We start from the raw sequence: 16,406 nt of genomic DNA, 5'->3' as shown, positions 1-16,406 counted from the left end.
GGTTTCACCTCCAATATTAAGCTCAGCACATCACATATGTGGGGGGCTCTTTTCCTTTTAATTTCCTGGTTAAACGTGTACTTGGTTTACTGTTTTTGTCATCAAACATACACTACATGGGCAGTATATGCCTGAGTACCCAGGCCTAACCCAGTAGCTCCCTGTGCCCCCTGTGGTTACTCCATATGGAGCAGCTGATGAGCCTGCTACTAGATTTGAGCTAAGGTGTCTGGTTCTGTCATTCAGGCAGTTAAAGCCTTAAGCATTTCAATCAGGGGGACATGGACTCACTTCAAATACCAGAAGGCAAATAAAAAAGAATCCAAAGTGTGTGTGTCTCTCTTTCTCATAATGGTGGGGGTGGAGTCCGACTCATATTTCTTTAATGCCTGGGGTTGGCCATACTGAGCTGGGGAACCGTTAGAAGAATAAGAAAGCAATATCCCACAGCGGACAAATTTATACATGGGAACCAGGCCTAGGCCCAAACCAAACCCTTGGATATCCCCCCTCACCAGCCTCTAGAGAAATGCAGCTAGGCCAGAGTTGCCTTGTTTGGATCCCAATCTCAGCACTTCCTTTTTGTGCCTCAATTTGGAAGTAGATTTTAAATCTTTGTCAGAGGGCCGAGAGAGTCAAAGGGCACCTGGGCATTGGAGCTGGAGGTGTTATTAGACATACCAAAGTCTGTGGTGGACTCTCCGTCGCTGACAATTTGTAAATCAAGAGTGGATGTTTCTCTGAAAGATCTGCCCTAGGAATTATTTTGGGGCAGTTCTCTCTGCAACCAATGTTATGACTATAGCTACAGACTTGACTCGCACCGGGGCAACTCTTGAATTTCATGCTTGGCTTTATACACAGGCAAAATGTTCAGCACTTTACTCAGATTTTTGGCTTAAAAGAGAAAAAACGCTTAATTCCTGAAATATGCCATTCATACATAACTCCAAGAGTTCTGATTTGGATGGGATAGCAAAATTCCAAGAACCCAGCAAGCCACTGTAACTTATTTAACAGCGATTGGAAGGGGTACAAACCAAAACAGAATTTTTAGAAATTGCAAGTATCCCATTATGGGCCGGACCCCCAACTGGTGTAAATCCATGTAGCTCTATTAGAGCCAATAGTATACATTGGCACTGTTCCATTGAAGTCAAAGGGTGAGCTCTCCAGCTGCTGTAAAAGAGCAGCTACCCTGAAACCCTTGGAGCTATGCTCATTTACACGAGCTGAGTATCTGGCTGCATGTTATCTCATATCACCAAGGCCTTTGGGATAGGGTATGACCAGAAAGCTGCATCCAGGAGGAGTTCTGTGAGTTGCAGCTGTTGTGCAACTGATCTCGGCTCCTCTAGGACCCTCAGAATTGCCTGTCCCGATGCTCCATGCACTGAGCTGCAACAAGTCTTAGCCAGTTAGGAAGGGGCCTGTTCCTGTCCAGAGGAATGAAAGCAAGCAGGACAGACAGGCAGAAAATCCTTTGCTTTCATTTGGACTCCATCACTAATTCACTGAGGGTACATTTACACTGCAGAAAACATGGCAGTGAGTCTCAGAATCCAGGACAACTGACTCAGGCTCTCAGGGTTCGTGCTCAGGGGCTAAAAATAGCAGTGCAGGTGTACCTCTCGGCTCGCAGAATCACTGCTACAGGGAGCTTTTTTTTTTTTTTTTAAGGCTAGTACCCTTAGTGGCCATGACTTACTTCATCTTCTACCTCAGTTTCCCCAACTATAAAACCTGTCTGACAGGTGTGAGGACTAGCTAATGTCTGTACCACATGTGGACGACTTCAGTGCTAAATATTATGTCCAAAATCTTCAAAGTGAAAGCCCACAATGAGGCATCAAAATCCATATGTAGGCGTCTACAGAAATGTCCTTCTTGTCAGAGGTGAGCCGATATCAGCATCAATGGATTACAAGCATGAGTAAGGACAACTTGCCTGGGGAAAGACCTGCAGGACCCAGTCCCTGGTTTGAGGGGAAAGCAGGCAAACCTGTGAGGTCTGTGTACATTTTTCCAAGAAGGCTCAGGTTCATTTGAGCTTCACAGACCTTCCATGAATGTTTAGGCAAACCTAGGGCGGGTTTCAAGTTTGTAACCAAACGAGATGAGGTAAATCAGTATATTTGCTTTAATCCCTAGTTTACAGATAGAAAAACCAAGGCACAGAGAGACTAAAAGACATGAAGGCCCAGAAGAATTAAAGTATAAAATAAACACCTCTGAGGATCTGGCCCAAGTGACTTGGCTACCATCACACAGGTGATCTGCAGCCTAGCCAAGTATATTGTAGGCTGTAAGGCTTCAGACTCGCTGCCTGCAGCCCAAGGAAGACCCTCCATCTTTCCACAGAGTTGCCTTTTCCTTGGATTTCTCTGCAAATATTTCACACAGCTCCACCATATTCCCAGCTGATTGGTGTTTTGCCTGTGGCTTTTAGTCACTCTTTTAAATGTAAAGTAAACCAAAGCCTTTCGGATCCTGTTCCCAATTAGGCCCAAATACTCCCCCAAACATGGGGAAAATCTCTCTCTAATATATTTTCAAGGTCCCCGGTACCACAGTATCTGAGCACCTCCCAGTCTTCAATTAATTTATCCTCCCAACACCCCTGTGAGGGAGGGCAGCATTATGGTCCCCATGTCAGATGGAGAACTGAGTTACAGAGGCAATTCCTTTGAGGAGCCAATCCCGAGTGGCTCTCCCCCAAGTCACTCCAAAAGCCTGTTGCGGATGAAGGAATTGAATTCTGGGCTCCTAACTTGCAGGCTAGTGCCCCCAGTGCTGCTGAGACCCTAGCCACTCCTGCCTTCTACGCACGCCACCGGCACCCTGCAGAAGATGGTGCACGCCTGTCCTGGGCAGGAGACGCAGGTGCAGCAGAGGCAATGGGGCCGTGTGCTAGTCGAACAAGGAATTTTGTGTGTGGCCAGAATGGCTGTGAAATGGCCATTCCTGCAAACGTCTACAGAGGGGGAAAGATACAGTTCTGCGGTGGCCTTAAGAATAGAGGATTTTCAAGGAGGGGCAATTTTTTAAGTGACGTTATACTAATTGCTGAGTCCAGTCTGTGTGCTGCTGCACCCCCTAGTGACACTCCAGCAGGTGTAGCATCATTTTCCAGTCAAAATGTGCATTACTGAGAACAGTCCAGCGTGAGCTGCACCGTCCCAACAGAACATCTCCCATTAACATCGTCAGAGCAGAGCCACATCCAAGCTGTATCCTAGCAAACTCCAGAGGCTTCGGGATCTAATTAGCACATGGTCCCCTTTTCAGGTAAAGGAAGCTGTTTCCCACCCACCCCCCAACCCCTGCCCCGTGCTCTGCCCCTGTGTGGAGGTGCAAGGTGGTGATATGGGCATGCCGGGGTGCCAACATCTTCCATTCCTAGAGTCATCTCTCTGGCACAATTGCAGTCCTGCAGAAACAGGCCAGGGCTCCCAGTGGCGCGGCTGAGCTGCAGAGGACACGCTGCTTCAGCTTCAGGGAAAAGCAGATGCTGCATCACACTTTGCATGCCAGGGAGCTCTGGAGACTGGTATATTTCCTTGAAGGATACTGGCTTCCCTGCAGGTGAGGGGGGATAACAGTATCAATCCCCCACATAGAGTGCTTCTAAGGCACAGTCCAGCCTTACAGTTATAAACCTTGCCAAGTGCCTCAAGCTCGGCCTAGCTTAATGTTAGAGATGGCTCAAGCCAGGGAGGAAGAGTTCAGAGATTTATCCATTTTAAGGCCAGAAGGGATCATCTAGTCTGACCTGCATAGCACAGGCCAGAGGATTTCACCCCACATTCCTGAATCCAGCCCATATCTGGTGGTTGAGCTAGAGCATATATTTTAGAAAGGCTGATCCAGTCTTGATTTAAAGACTAAGGATGGAGAATCCACCATGTCTCCCAGCTAAGTTGTTCCTTAATGACCATCACTCTTCAAATGCTCCAACGTTTTGGGAAGTTGCTAAATGAAGTTTTGGTTCAGGAACCCTTATAGAATGTGAAACCAGAGCTGGGTTTGGATTCTTCCAGAATCAGGGTGCATTTATATATGGCTGGAGGACTGGTCAGAGTTACCACCCTCAGCACTGAATTCCCTGGCTCTTGAATGTTTAGACTCAGAGCCCCCCGCCCCAGTGATGCTTTATTCTGGTTTTTATTTCAAAGGCCAGTGTCTTTTTATAGGAAAAAAGACAGTCTCTGAGAAGCAGGTAACCATTCTCTGCTGAGTTGGCTCCAGCTCCAAAGGTGCAGGAGATATGGCCTATTAATATTTAATGATGCCTTTACGAGGTATTCATCCAGGCCAGAATTTCCCTCTCTAATGAGCCCTTCAGAAGCGTAACCCTCAGGGCACAGCTCTGGGGAATAATTTGTACTGGTTCCAAGGGGGAAACGACCATTTAAGTCAGTGGAAATTTCATGTGCTGATTTAGTTCCCAATATGCAGCAGAGACCCTCACCATGGACAGACCCGAACGGGGCTTCAAGGAAACTGGGCACTGGATCATTGGGCTGGGTAGCTGGCATGGGCTGTTCTGATGCACCCCGCTGCACTCGGTCACTTGAAGAGCATGTCTAGGCAGACCACATTGGGCACAATCAATTCCTTCCATTTTCTGTGACAAAAACCTGGTGACTGCAGGGCTTCCCATCCCATTCACTAGCCTGGATAAGTTGGAGAGCCAGAATCTACCAGTATATTCCACACACCCCATGCCCTCAGGAGAGGAGGGCTGCCAAATGTCATGTAGCAGGAATTTACTCCCAGTCCACATCACGCCTGCCCACAGCCTTGATGGAATCTCATGCACTCCATGGGGCTGACGTCATTGAGCAGTTTACCCCTCAGTGAGTCCTCTTGGGGCACCGGCCACAAGGGCAGGGAGACTATACTCACTATTTTAGTCACCCCTGGGCTGTGGGAACGGCCCCTTACACAGGTTGGGTAAAGAAGGAAAGTTCCATTTTTATATTGCTCAACTAAGCATGAACAGTTCCAGACCCAGCCTCTTGGGTGCTGTGCATAGTGGTGTGGTCGCGGCCGACAGGCATCAGTAATGTTGGGGGTTTGTGTACATCATTTCATAGACCAAATGGTAAGGCTAGCTGTAGCGCAAGTTGATCTCCACCTTGCCCTCCTAGCGGACATCAGGATTATAGGTTTCATTCCTTCCTGGTCAAAGGCATCCCAGAGAGGGAAGTGGTTAATTTTGGCTGGGTTTTAGGTTGTCACTGCAACAAGTTTCCAAAAAGATTCCCTGGAATAAAATCATCCAATTCACTTTGGCTCTGCAGGCCCCTTCTCATGACGCATTCCTGAAAATATTCTAGGGAAGAAGTTGGCTGGCAGAGATATTCACCAAACAGGGAAATCGACATGAATGCTAAAGAGTAGTCACAGAAAGCAAATCTGAAGTTTAGAAATAGGAATATTCACAGTCAGGCTTCTGGTATAAGACTTACACGTGCAACCATTTCTACCAGGTCTTGTCAGCAGCATAAAGGGCTAGGTTCAATTCTGTAGGGGTTCTTTCTAAAGCCAAGCAACACCAGCTCAAGCCCCCCCCCCCCCCCCGAAACCTGGGAAAATATATATACCGCCTTGTGTGCCCTTGATAGGCAATACTTCCTCACTCACAAGCATTGAGTGCAGGGGTTTAAAACCAAGAGAACTTTACTGGGTGGGGAGGGAGAGAGAAAAGCACATGGACAACAGAATGAATTTGGGAAAACCAGCAATTAATAAATGAACAGTTTTATGTAAAATTCCCCCAGCCACCTCAGGTATCTCAGCAATAGTCCCAACAACCTCACTCCTCCTCTGGTAGTTGTAAGTGGCTGATGCATTCTACCATATCCCTGCTCCCCACTCAATTGTTTGTTGTCCTAGAGTGATAGAGTCCAAGGGTTCTATGAGGTCAGTGGTGTCTGAGCTGCTAAAAAGGCTCTACTCTATGACCCAGCTGAGATGCTTTCAGCTTTAATTACTAGGAAGGGAGGCTTAAACCAGAATCCTATTGGTAGATTCATCTGTCAAGTAAGCTCTTTACCATTCACTGTTGTACTACATTTGCTATTTAACTTTTTAGATAGAAATAAATAGCATATAGGATCCTTAACAGAGTACTTCATCCCCAAAGAGTCCCATGGAAGTAGAACCAGAGCCTACCCTCGCCGAGCTCCTTTACCCAATCATGCCCGATTACAGTTGCAGTCAGGGTGACCCCTCACCCCAAGCACATTTGGTGCAGTTCTCTCATCCCTTCATTTCCCAACAGGGGCAACAGCATTTTATTTCCCCCAGGCTCAAAACTCAACTGTATGTTAACCAAAAGTGCCCCAAACTGTCACATAGCTGAAACGCAAATGAGATGTGGCCCACTCAGTCATTTACCCTTGTTCCCCAACAGATGGCATCAAATAGCTCCCTCCCCTGTGTAGCCTCAGTTCATCTGGAGTTCCCAAGCAGCTCTGAGCCATTCTTCTCCCTGTATGTCAACAGGTGTCAATAGTGAGCTCTCTGCTCTTGAAGGCTTCAGACTACAGGACCTTACATATGTCATACCAGTGCCCTGGCTAGGTCACCAACAGTGGGAATTAAACCTAGGACATCAGTTCTCAATTCCTGAGTGTCTCCTGTCTGAGCTAAAAACACTTGTGTGGGATAGCCAAGCTGGTAGCAGACACATCAATCTCTAGGTGGCCTAGCTACCAGCAGAAGGGGGAAGAATGCCACACCAACTGGGCATGGCTTTTGTGCATGAATACAACATGTGAACAGAAGCCAGACCACATGACCTGCATCAAATCAAACTAACACAGCTCAAACTTAAATTAATGACTACTCACAAAAAATAGCTCACCCACAGTCCAGAAAGCAAAAAGGATTCATAGACTTTATTTGGTGAATAGCTATGGAGGAGTTAGTATTTAAATTAGATCAGCCCCAGGCAGGCCCCATCAAACTAGGTGCTGTGCAAACCTGAAGGAAAGACACAATTCCTGACAAAGAAAGCTTAAATCTGAGCAGAAAAATGGAGTCAGTGACTTGCTAAGAACGATTTACTATCCCATAATAAAGCTCATAGCCATGGTTTTAATTTTCCTCTTCTGCTTCTGCAATCTCAAATCAAAGCTTAATGACTTCTTAGCCATGCTTCCACTGCTCCTTGCCTTTCTACTTATGGTGAGCTCAGACCAGGCTGGCTCAAGGGAGCTGGCTGTATTTCCCATCACCTGAGAAGAAAGCAGGGAAGAGGCAGGAAGGGAACGTTGACATGGAAATGGTTGAAATATTAGTGGGTTGTGATTTACTCTAAGGTGCCCAACCCCACTGAACAGCAGCGGGAATTGGGGTCAGATTTTCAACAGCATCTAAGTGACTTGGCTCCTTCTTTGAAAATCCCAGCCCATGGAGATAATCTTCACAGGAACTAATATTCATAATCACATATATATAACAGGCACCCACACTTTTCCATGCATCTATAATTTACATGAGCTGGATTACTTTAATGCTCACCCACAATTCTTTACCAGCATTTTGCCTAGCCATTGTTGTGACTCCTTCCACTAGGTCACTGGTATTGCCGAAGAATTTTTGTGGTCCACCTTATTATCTTGAGCATCCTACACAGCAATGACTCTAGAAAGGGAAGAGCTAGTGGAGGTCATGTAAGCCAGCCCTGAATCACTACAGGATTATTTTTTTTAAAGCTGGTCAAATAAACGTTTTGAAAAAGCATATTAAAGCCCTGGCTAGTTTCTCCAGGGAGCGATCAAGATAATTTTCCTTGGCCAGAGCGTGGTAGCAGGGTCAGGCTGTCAGCTTCTATTAAGATTCAGATTTGCGTCACTGCATGGAAAGTGTTTAGCTGTATTGCTTCTCATTAGATTGCTGTAGAATAAATCTAATCATTAACTTACTACACTTGGCTGATTTTAAGGTTAGAAATCTAGCTCTCTTGCTGCCCCAGCGGGGCTGTAACCACACCGAGTTCCCATTAGGAATGACAGCTTTACAGGAACATTACCTGTATTTCTCTGTAATGGCAAACAAGCTGACGTCTGACAAGAGCAACCTTGCAAAGGAGGTGCCGTGGTTTGTCACTGCAGGAGCTAGTGGGGTCCATTGTATCATAGAATCATAGAGACCTCAGGAGGTCATCTAGTCCAATCCCCTGCTCAAAGCAGGACCAATACCAACTAAATCATCCCAGCCTAGGCGTTGTCAAGCCAGGCCTTAAAAAATCTAAGGATGGAGATTCCACCACCTCCCTAGATACTGCATTCCAGTGTTTCACCACCCTCCTAGTGAAACAGTGTTTCCTAATATCCAACCTAGACCTCCCGCACTGCAACTTGAGACCATTACTCCTTGTTCTGTCATCAGCTACCACTGAGAACAGCCGAGCTCCATCCTCTTTGGAACCCCCCTTCAGATAGTTGAACTCTGCTATCAAATCCCCCCTCACTCTTCTCTTCTGGAGACTAAACAAGCCTCTCTTCATAAGTCATGTGCCCCATCCCCCTGATCATTTTCATTGCCCTCCCCTGGACTCTCTCCAATTTGTCCACATCCCTTCTATAGTGGGCGGGACCAAAACTGGCCGCACTACTCCAGGTGTGGCCTCACCAGTGCCGAATAGAGGGGAATAATCACTTCCCTCGATCTGCTGCCAATGCTCCTACTAATGCAGCCCAATATGCCGTTAGCCTTCTTGGCAACAAGGGCACACTGCTGACTCATATCCAACTTCTCATCCACTGTAATCCCCAGCTTCTTTCTGCAGAACTGCTGCTTAGCCGGTCCCCAGCCGGTCCCCAGCCTGTAGCAGTGCATGGGATTCTTCCTTCCTAAGTGCAGGACTCTGCACTTGTCCTTGTTTAACCTCAGATTTCTTTTGGCCTTCACTACACACTTAACACAGGCTCTTACCCGTGGTTTAGCCCAACCTCCCCAAATATCCACACACAAGCACTTTTACCCAGCTCAATATGGCACTGAACCTGAGCTTGCTTGCCCAGCTGTGGGTATAAGTTTGGCACTCAGGACACAGCAGAAGCCTTGGGTCACAGAGGTCGGGTTGTGATAGTTCTCCAAGGCCTTCCCACCATTCCCCCAGGGCAGTAGTTCCTGCCTTTCTTCCTCCTCACTTCTGGTGTCCCTCCCAGTTTAAATACACCTGGTCAGTGGTCACGCCCCTCACTCTGCACAGCCTGTCCCGTTCCCTCACAGCTCGCTGGTACCACAATGCTGCCCAGGACCGCTTCATCCCAGCAGGCTGCCAGTTGGCCAGAGGTGCACACCCAGGGTCCGGTGGACCTCTGCTGTGGGTCCAGTCATTGCCACGATTACAGGAGGTGCACCCAAAATCAGCTGCTCTACAACAGCGTTGCTGAGAGGCTGGAGGAGAAGACTAAGATGAGTGCACCTCAGTGCCAGCAGAGAAATAAAATACTGCTAAGGGCATATACTTCAAGGCAAAGGACACCAGTGGCAAATCTGGATTTCATCATTCACTTGCCCCTACTAAGAGTAGGGCCAGGTGCTCAGCCCTGCCCTAAGCCCGGTGCCCAGTACCTGGCTTGATGGGCTATTAAAGTGAATCAGTCTGATTTTTAGACTAGGAGAGAGGGACCAGCCGAGCCAGAGGAGACCCGGGCAGCTGAGGAAGCAGGAACAGCCCCCAGACCAGACCATGCAGCCAGGCCGACTGGAGGATGTCCTCCAGTCCATAGACCTGTCTGGGGAAGGGCCTGGGGAACAGAACAGAGAAGAAGCAGCTTCAGAGGCAGAGTCACAGCTGGGTAAGAAACCCCCACCATTTTTGTTATAGCCTGGGCGGGAGTTGCAGCAGAAGTCGGAGCATTTTAACTGTTTATGACCAATGGAATTATTGTCATAGAGCATAGTAAGTGTGATGGAGTGGACTTTGCTTCAGTTGAGCACGGAAGCCACACCCTTCCTCCCCCCTATAATGTGTGATCCAAGATGGATTCCAAGTGGGGAGAAAATTACATGCACCCAGTGATTTATTCTAGCTGGGGTTTACCTGCTGATTGCTAAATGAAGACATTTATGTACAAGGAATTAATCCATGGCCCAGTGGGGTGTAAATCTACAGTGATCCAGCGTGCTGCACTCTATATGTCCATGTGGACCCTGCTGCTGTGCACTGAAAGTTCCCCAGCGTGCTTTGACTTACTCCTGTTTGAAGCAGCAGTATGCAAAAAGGGGGGGGGAAGGGTGCAGGTATCTGGGCTAGGGGGTGTCCCATGGCTGGGCTCTGGGGGCAGAGAAACAGGAACTGGGTTGTCATAGTGGTTTCTTTAACTCTCAACTCCTGGGGGGATTTTTGTGTGTGTCTGTATTATTACAGACATACTTACTGATGGGTATTTTGCAATAAATTACCAAAATAATTGAAACTGGTGTGACTATATAGTGTTATTTTGACAAATAAAATATGCAGAGTTTTGCAGAATTATAAAATATTGTGCACAGAATTTTAATTTTTTTTGGCGCAGAATTGCCCCAGGAATAAGATTACATATCTCTTTACATGTCACTAAAATCCAACCCATCAGTTTTTCCCAGTTCTTTACTTGTTGGTCTGTTCCTGTCCTTATCTTTGTCTTGGATATAAGCATTGCAGGTACTGATCTGTGAAGTCACCTCCGAGGTTTGTACTAGGGTATGTCCTGTCCTTTTGGGGGGACAATCCAGTACTGACCTATTAGAGTGTCACCTACTTGTTGCTATGGTGAAAAAAACCTCATATATCCTGATTCTGACAGTTTTCCTATTCACCGCAGGCAAAACTTACTTCAGCTAATGCAGGGTGTTATGGGATGCAGAATTATAAAAGATATAGGCTAATTTGGGCTGTATAATTGTTATTAATATTGTGCGTTTAATGCATACTAATATCATGCATACTAATAAAAGTCTAGCGAGAAGATAAAAATGTCAACTTGTGGTCTTGCTGTGACGCAGAACTTTAAAAAGGAGAAACTTTTTTGTCTTTCCATGGACATAAAAACCTCACACTTGGCCGTGGCAGAGCCTTTCACCTCTGCTGGCCCGAGGCAGCCACCCAACCTCCTGGGGTGAGGACCTTGAATAACTGGAGGGAAGGGAAAGGATCAAGGATGACCTGCTCTAAGAAATGCAGAATTTAAGCCACAGGCTGGACCACCATATGAATTCCAGAAGCACCAGCTGGCATGGGAGAAGGAGTGGTAGGAGACGGACCAACAGCAGCTCAGGAAACTGTTTGACCCACTGCTTGCCCTGATGGCCAGCAGGCTGCAGATCCCAACACACTTCTAGTTCCGTTTCAGAGTAGCTTATTTTGGTTTAGCTTAAGCGGATTCCTAATCAGTTTAAAATAACCAGGCTTATTTCAGTTTTAAGCTGAAATCAGAGCAGCCACGCCGCCTTTTGCCCCGCTTTCACTAAACCAGTTTAAAAATCACACCTTAAGTTAAACCAGTGCCTCTCTCTGTATAGACCAGACTTTAGGAATTGGTTTAAGCTAAACCAAAATAAGCAACTTTTAAAGCAAAATCAGTGTCCAAACGGGGGTGTGCATCAGTTTAACTGGATGGGTTTTCAAAACAATATCATTGACACCAGTCAACTTCTGAGAGTAGACAAGCCCATAGGCTCCCTACAGAACTTGGGAAGGGAAGGGCAGAGCCTCACATGCATCCACTAACTCCCAGGCAGAAGGGGAAGCAGAGTACATACTTCACGGTCACTGTCACAGGTTGCCGCCATGGCACTTGGAAATGAAATTTCACACTCGGGTTTTTCCTTGATGATATTTACTGAAAACCAACCCACATGCTCCCTTGTGAAGCAGCTCTGACAGAGCCAGGTGAGCTGCTCTGAGCAGGGGGCTTGATGGTGAAAGCCGAGGGCTGTATTTTGTGCCCTACTTTCACATACCACTTCCTGAACCAGTCCCAGGTTTGGCTCTGCTCTTCTGCATCCATCAGTGTCTGATTAATTACGAAGCTTAGGGCCTGATCCTCAGCCAGTATAAATTTGCTATGTGATTTTATGCCAGCTGAGGGTCTGGGCCCTGGTCTCTAGCTTTTAAATCAAAGAACTGGTGTTCAAGACATCTGAAGTTTATTCCCAGCTCTGTCACGCATCTCTTGTGTGATGTTGCCACTGGTCTCCTCCTTCATTAGATAGACATATCTTTACCTGCAACAGATGATGCAAGACTAACAATTGAGCTTTGTCAAGTGTACAGAGCCTCTGATAAAAGTCTCAAATACAAACTGTGCAGTCAGCACATGATGAAATACGGCCCATTGCAGCCTCAAGAAGTTCTTTCTTATGTGGTTTAATTTATCTAGTTTATGAGTAAGCCCCTGCTGCTGCCACCACCTCCTTCTGCGCCTCTTCTCCTCCTCTAGCAGCAGATACATGTTTAAAAACAGTGGGCCAGATTCTTAGATGGTGTAAATTGGTGTTGGCATCAATGGAGATACAGTGATGTATACCAGCTGGGGATCTGGCCCAGTGACTCCAGTGGAAGAATGGCAATTTACACTAGCCTGGGATGTAGACATTGCATTTTTCCTCAGAGGAGCTTTGAGCACTTTACAAGGAATCAGAATATCAGGGTTGGAAGGGATCTTAGGAGGCCATCTAGGCCAACCCCCTGCTCAAAGCAGGACCAGTCCCCAATTAAATCATCCCAGCCAGGGCTTTGTCAAGCCTGACCTTAAAAACCTCTAAGGAAGGAAAATCCACCACCTCCCTAGGTAACCCATTCCAGTGCTTCACCACATCCGAGTCAAAAAGTTTTTCCTAATATCAAACCTAAATCTCCTCCACTGCAATTTGAGACCATTACTCCTTGTTCTGTCATCTGCTACCACTGAGAACAGTCTAGATCCATCCTCTTTGGAACCCCCTTTCAGGTAGTTGAAGACAGCTATCAAATCCCCCCTCATTCTTCTCTTCCGCAGACGAAACAATCCCAGTTCCTTCAGCCTCTCCTCATAAGTCATATGTTCCAGCCCCCTAATCATTTTTGTTGCCCTTCGCTAGACTCTTTCCAATTTTTCCACAGCCTCCTTGTAGTGTGGGGCCCAAAACTGGACACAGTACTCCAGATGAGGCCTCACCAATGCTGAATAGAGGGGAGTGATCACGTCCTTCGATCTGCTGGCAGTGCCCCTACTTATACAGCCCAAAATGCCGTGAGGCTTCTTGGCAACAAGGACACACTGTTGACTCATATCCAGCCTCTCGTCCACTGTAATCCCTAGGTCCTTTGCTGCAGAACTGCTGCCTAGCCGCTCGGTCCCTAGTCTGTAGTGGAGCATGGGATTCTTCCGTCCTAAGTGCAGGACTCTGCACTTTCCTTGTTGAACCTCATCAGATTTCTTTTGGCCCAATCCTCTAATTTGTCTAGGTCCCTCTGTATCCTATCCCTACCCTCCAGCGTATCTACCAGTTTAGTATCATCCGCAAACTTGCTGAGGGTGCAATCCACACCATCCTCCAGACTGTTAATGAAGATATTGAACAAAACCTGAGGACTGACCCTTGGGGCACTCCACTTGATACCGGCTGCCAACTAGACATGGAGCCATTGATCACTACCTGTTGAGTCCGACGATCTAGCCAGGTTTCTATCCCCCTTATAGTTCACCTTATAGTCCAGCCCATACTTCTTTAACTTGCTGGGTTCTCCCAACCCCCTCTGACATAAAGGAATAGTCTCACTCCCACTGCAGAGATGGGAAAACAGACACTAACCAGTTAAATGACCTTGCCAATGTCACACAGCAAATTGACCGTATAGCCAAGCTTAGAACCCAGATCACATGACTTCCAGCCCTTTGCTTCAATCACAGATTCTATCTGCAGTCTCAGGCACTTGGGGTGTTGGAAAAAAGCCCAACAATGACCCAGCAAAAGGGGATGTTGCATTCTCAACACCTTTCTATTGTATTTATCGACCAGTAGACTTGGTCCTGCTGAGGTTAATCTAAACCTGTTTAGCTTAACTCAAAGTAGGTCTACTTTGTGTAGCACTGGGACAGCTGCACAGGGCCTGGATTTTCAGTACAATTTCTTCCAATATTTTTTCTCTTTAAAGATCTCATGCATTTAACAAATATACTTAAACAGACTTTTGTTGCGACATCAAAGGACAGTGACTGGGATTCTCCTGCTCTTCAGTGTCGATAGGCCATTCTTGTGTACATGTTATAAAATAGCATTTGGCAAATTACTCTATCATATTTCCCCTACGAGACAATGGGCCACAAGAAGAACTTAGGCATTTTATAGTTTTTAAAACCTTCAGTATTATACATGGTCAAAAAAAATCCATCAATATTTTTTTTTTTAAGAAAAGTGCCTTTTTGACCAAAAAACCTCCTTTTTAATGAAAAGTTTTTGTTTTTCCAATGAAAAAATTCCAAATTTTGTGATTTTTTTAAAAAATTGTTTTGTTTCAGCACGGGGAAAATCACTCTCTTGCTTTATTACTCCTGTTTTAGAGGGAGGAAAAGTTTCAAAAAAGAGGAAGAGAGAGAGAGTCTTTTCTCTTGCAAAAGAAAACCCAATTTTTAATGACGTAATCCTTCTGCCAGGAGGTGTTAGCAGCGACAAAGACAGGATCCAATATCTAGGGGTTCCCTCTTAGCATTACAGAACAGAACCGGCTCACGATCTCATGCAGAAAACTGGGGAAACTAAACAACCACCCGCTGGATGCCTCTAAGAAGCAATGCTTCTGACTCGCAAGCTCTGAATCTACGTTTAAAAAACAACAAACAACTTTTATTAAGGGGAGAGAGAACACAACATTAGGCTGGGAAAATACTGCAGCAATGACTTAGAAAGTATGCAGCCTGAAGTAGAACACCCACCCCACCGTACCTGGGGCAGTTTTGCTTCAGTTTCCCACCTTGTGATGTGAGAGTCCAGTGGACGACTGTCCCTTTCACACACCACTCCCCCTTTCCTCTGCTGCATCCCACTCAGGGTTTGTTGTTTGGGGTCACCAAAGTCCCAACACCCACTGGGACTGCGTTCAAGTGGTTCACCTCCTGCCCCATGGGGCGGGAGTAACGCCTCTTGCTGCTGCCCACTGTCCAGACCCACAGCACTAGCCCAGCGATAAGTTATCACAGTACTGGGGCTGCTGGGTAGAGGGTGTCCTGCTGCCAATACACTGCCTTTAGTTGTGAGGCTGTGTCCTGAGCCTCCACCACCTACCCCTGTCCACAGTGACTTCAACAGGTAGTGCAGATCTTCACTCCTGCTGCCTCCTCTACATTCTCTCACTGCAGCTCCGCCCCCACACCAGGTCTAAGGCTCCGTCTGTTCATCTGCGACTTTAGCTCCAGTTGTCAGTGAGAAGAGACGAGGACTGTCTTTAAACACTGGAGGGGAAGGGTCAAATGACATCTACACAGAGTCCCCACCACCTGGGAGGAACAGCTGTCCCCACCCCCTCTGGCTTTCACTTGGATTGGGGGGTGGGCCAACACAGAGAAGAAACCTTGGTAGCTCAGCCAACGGTAATGCCCAATTGGATTTGTTCTTGTAAGGTCACAACCACCTGAGGGATGTGTGTTCCTCTCCACCACTGCTACTCTCCTACCCCCAAACCTGCAGGGTATCTACTGCACCGTGGCAACACAGAAAGACTTTGCTGGGCAGGGGCAGGGACAGGCACCCACCTGCCTCCCCATTTTTGCACATTTTGGGCCTTCGGTCAGGGCTGAGCCATCACAGCTACTGGAGGGAGAGTTAAGAGGTGACTTGGTCACAATCTTTAAATACCTACCTTGGGAGAAAATTTCTGGTAGTAGAGCTCTCTAATCTATTGCACAAAGGCATACTACGGTCCAGTGGCTGGAACAAATTCAGATTAGAAATAAGGCACAATTTTAACAATGCCAGTAATTAACCACCAGAGCCACTTATGTAGCGATGTGGTAAATTCTCCATCACTTGGAGACTTGAAATCCAGACTGGGCTCCTTTCTAAAAGAGAGACTGGAGTAGTTCATCCCCAACTACTAGGGCTTGTGATTGGAGGAGCCACTTGGTGACATTCTCTGGCCTGCGTTACGGAGAAGAGCAGACGATACGATCACAGTTGTTCCTTCTGGCTTGAAAATCCATGGAGTAGAGGGAAGCAGCTGCAGCACAATATGTTTGATGATTCACAGCCTGGCAGTAAATTATTTGAAAAAGGGCAGTTACTATGAATATTTTGTAAAACACTTTGAAATCCTCAGGAGGAAGGTGTCAGCATCGTACGTGCAAAGAGTAATTAATTAAGCCTTTCCATACCACCATCTTGTAGGTCAACTGCCTAGAGATGGGGAAACAGACCTTGGCACA

At 46.7% G+C, this 16,406-nt stretch overlaps 1 long non-coding RNA gene across 2 annotated transcripts in view; it reads right to left on the bottom strand.

Moving 5' to 3' along the window:
* Positions 1 to 15,650, bottom strand: part of LOC142068585 (uncharacterized) — a 65,346-nt gene extending 49,696 nt beyond the window's left edge. The window contains exon 1 of one of the 2 annotated variants that reach the window (XR_012664464.1): positions 15,271 to 15,650. This is a non-coding gene — a long non-coding RNA (uncharacterized LOC142068585). The remainder of the gene's footprint in view (positions 1 to 15,270) is intronic. The other variant, XR_012664463.1, reaches the window with a different exon arrangement.
* Between the last annotated feature and the right edge of the window lie 756 nt (positions 15,651 to 16,406).

This window comes from Caretta caretta, chromosome 11, assembly GCF_965140235.1.
Source record: "Caretta caretta isolate rCarCar2 chromosome 11, rCarCar1.hap1, whole genome shotgun sequence".
In the NCBI taxonomy this organism is placed as follows: domain Eukaryota; kingdom Metazoa; phylum Chordata; order Testudines; family Cheloniidae; genus Caretta; species Caretta caretta.
The sequence above is the reverse complement of the archived record's forward strand: the minus strand, read 5'-3'. Positions and strand labels throughout refer to the sequence as shown.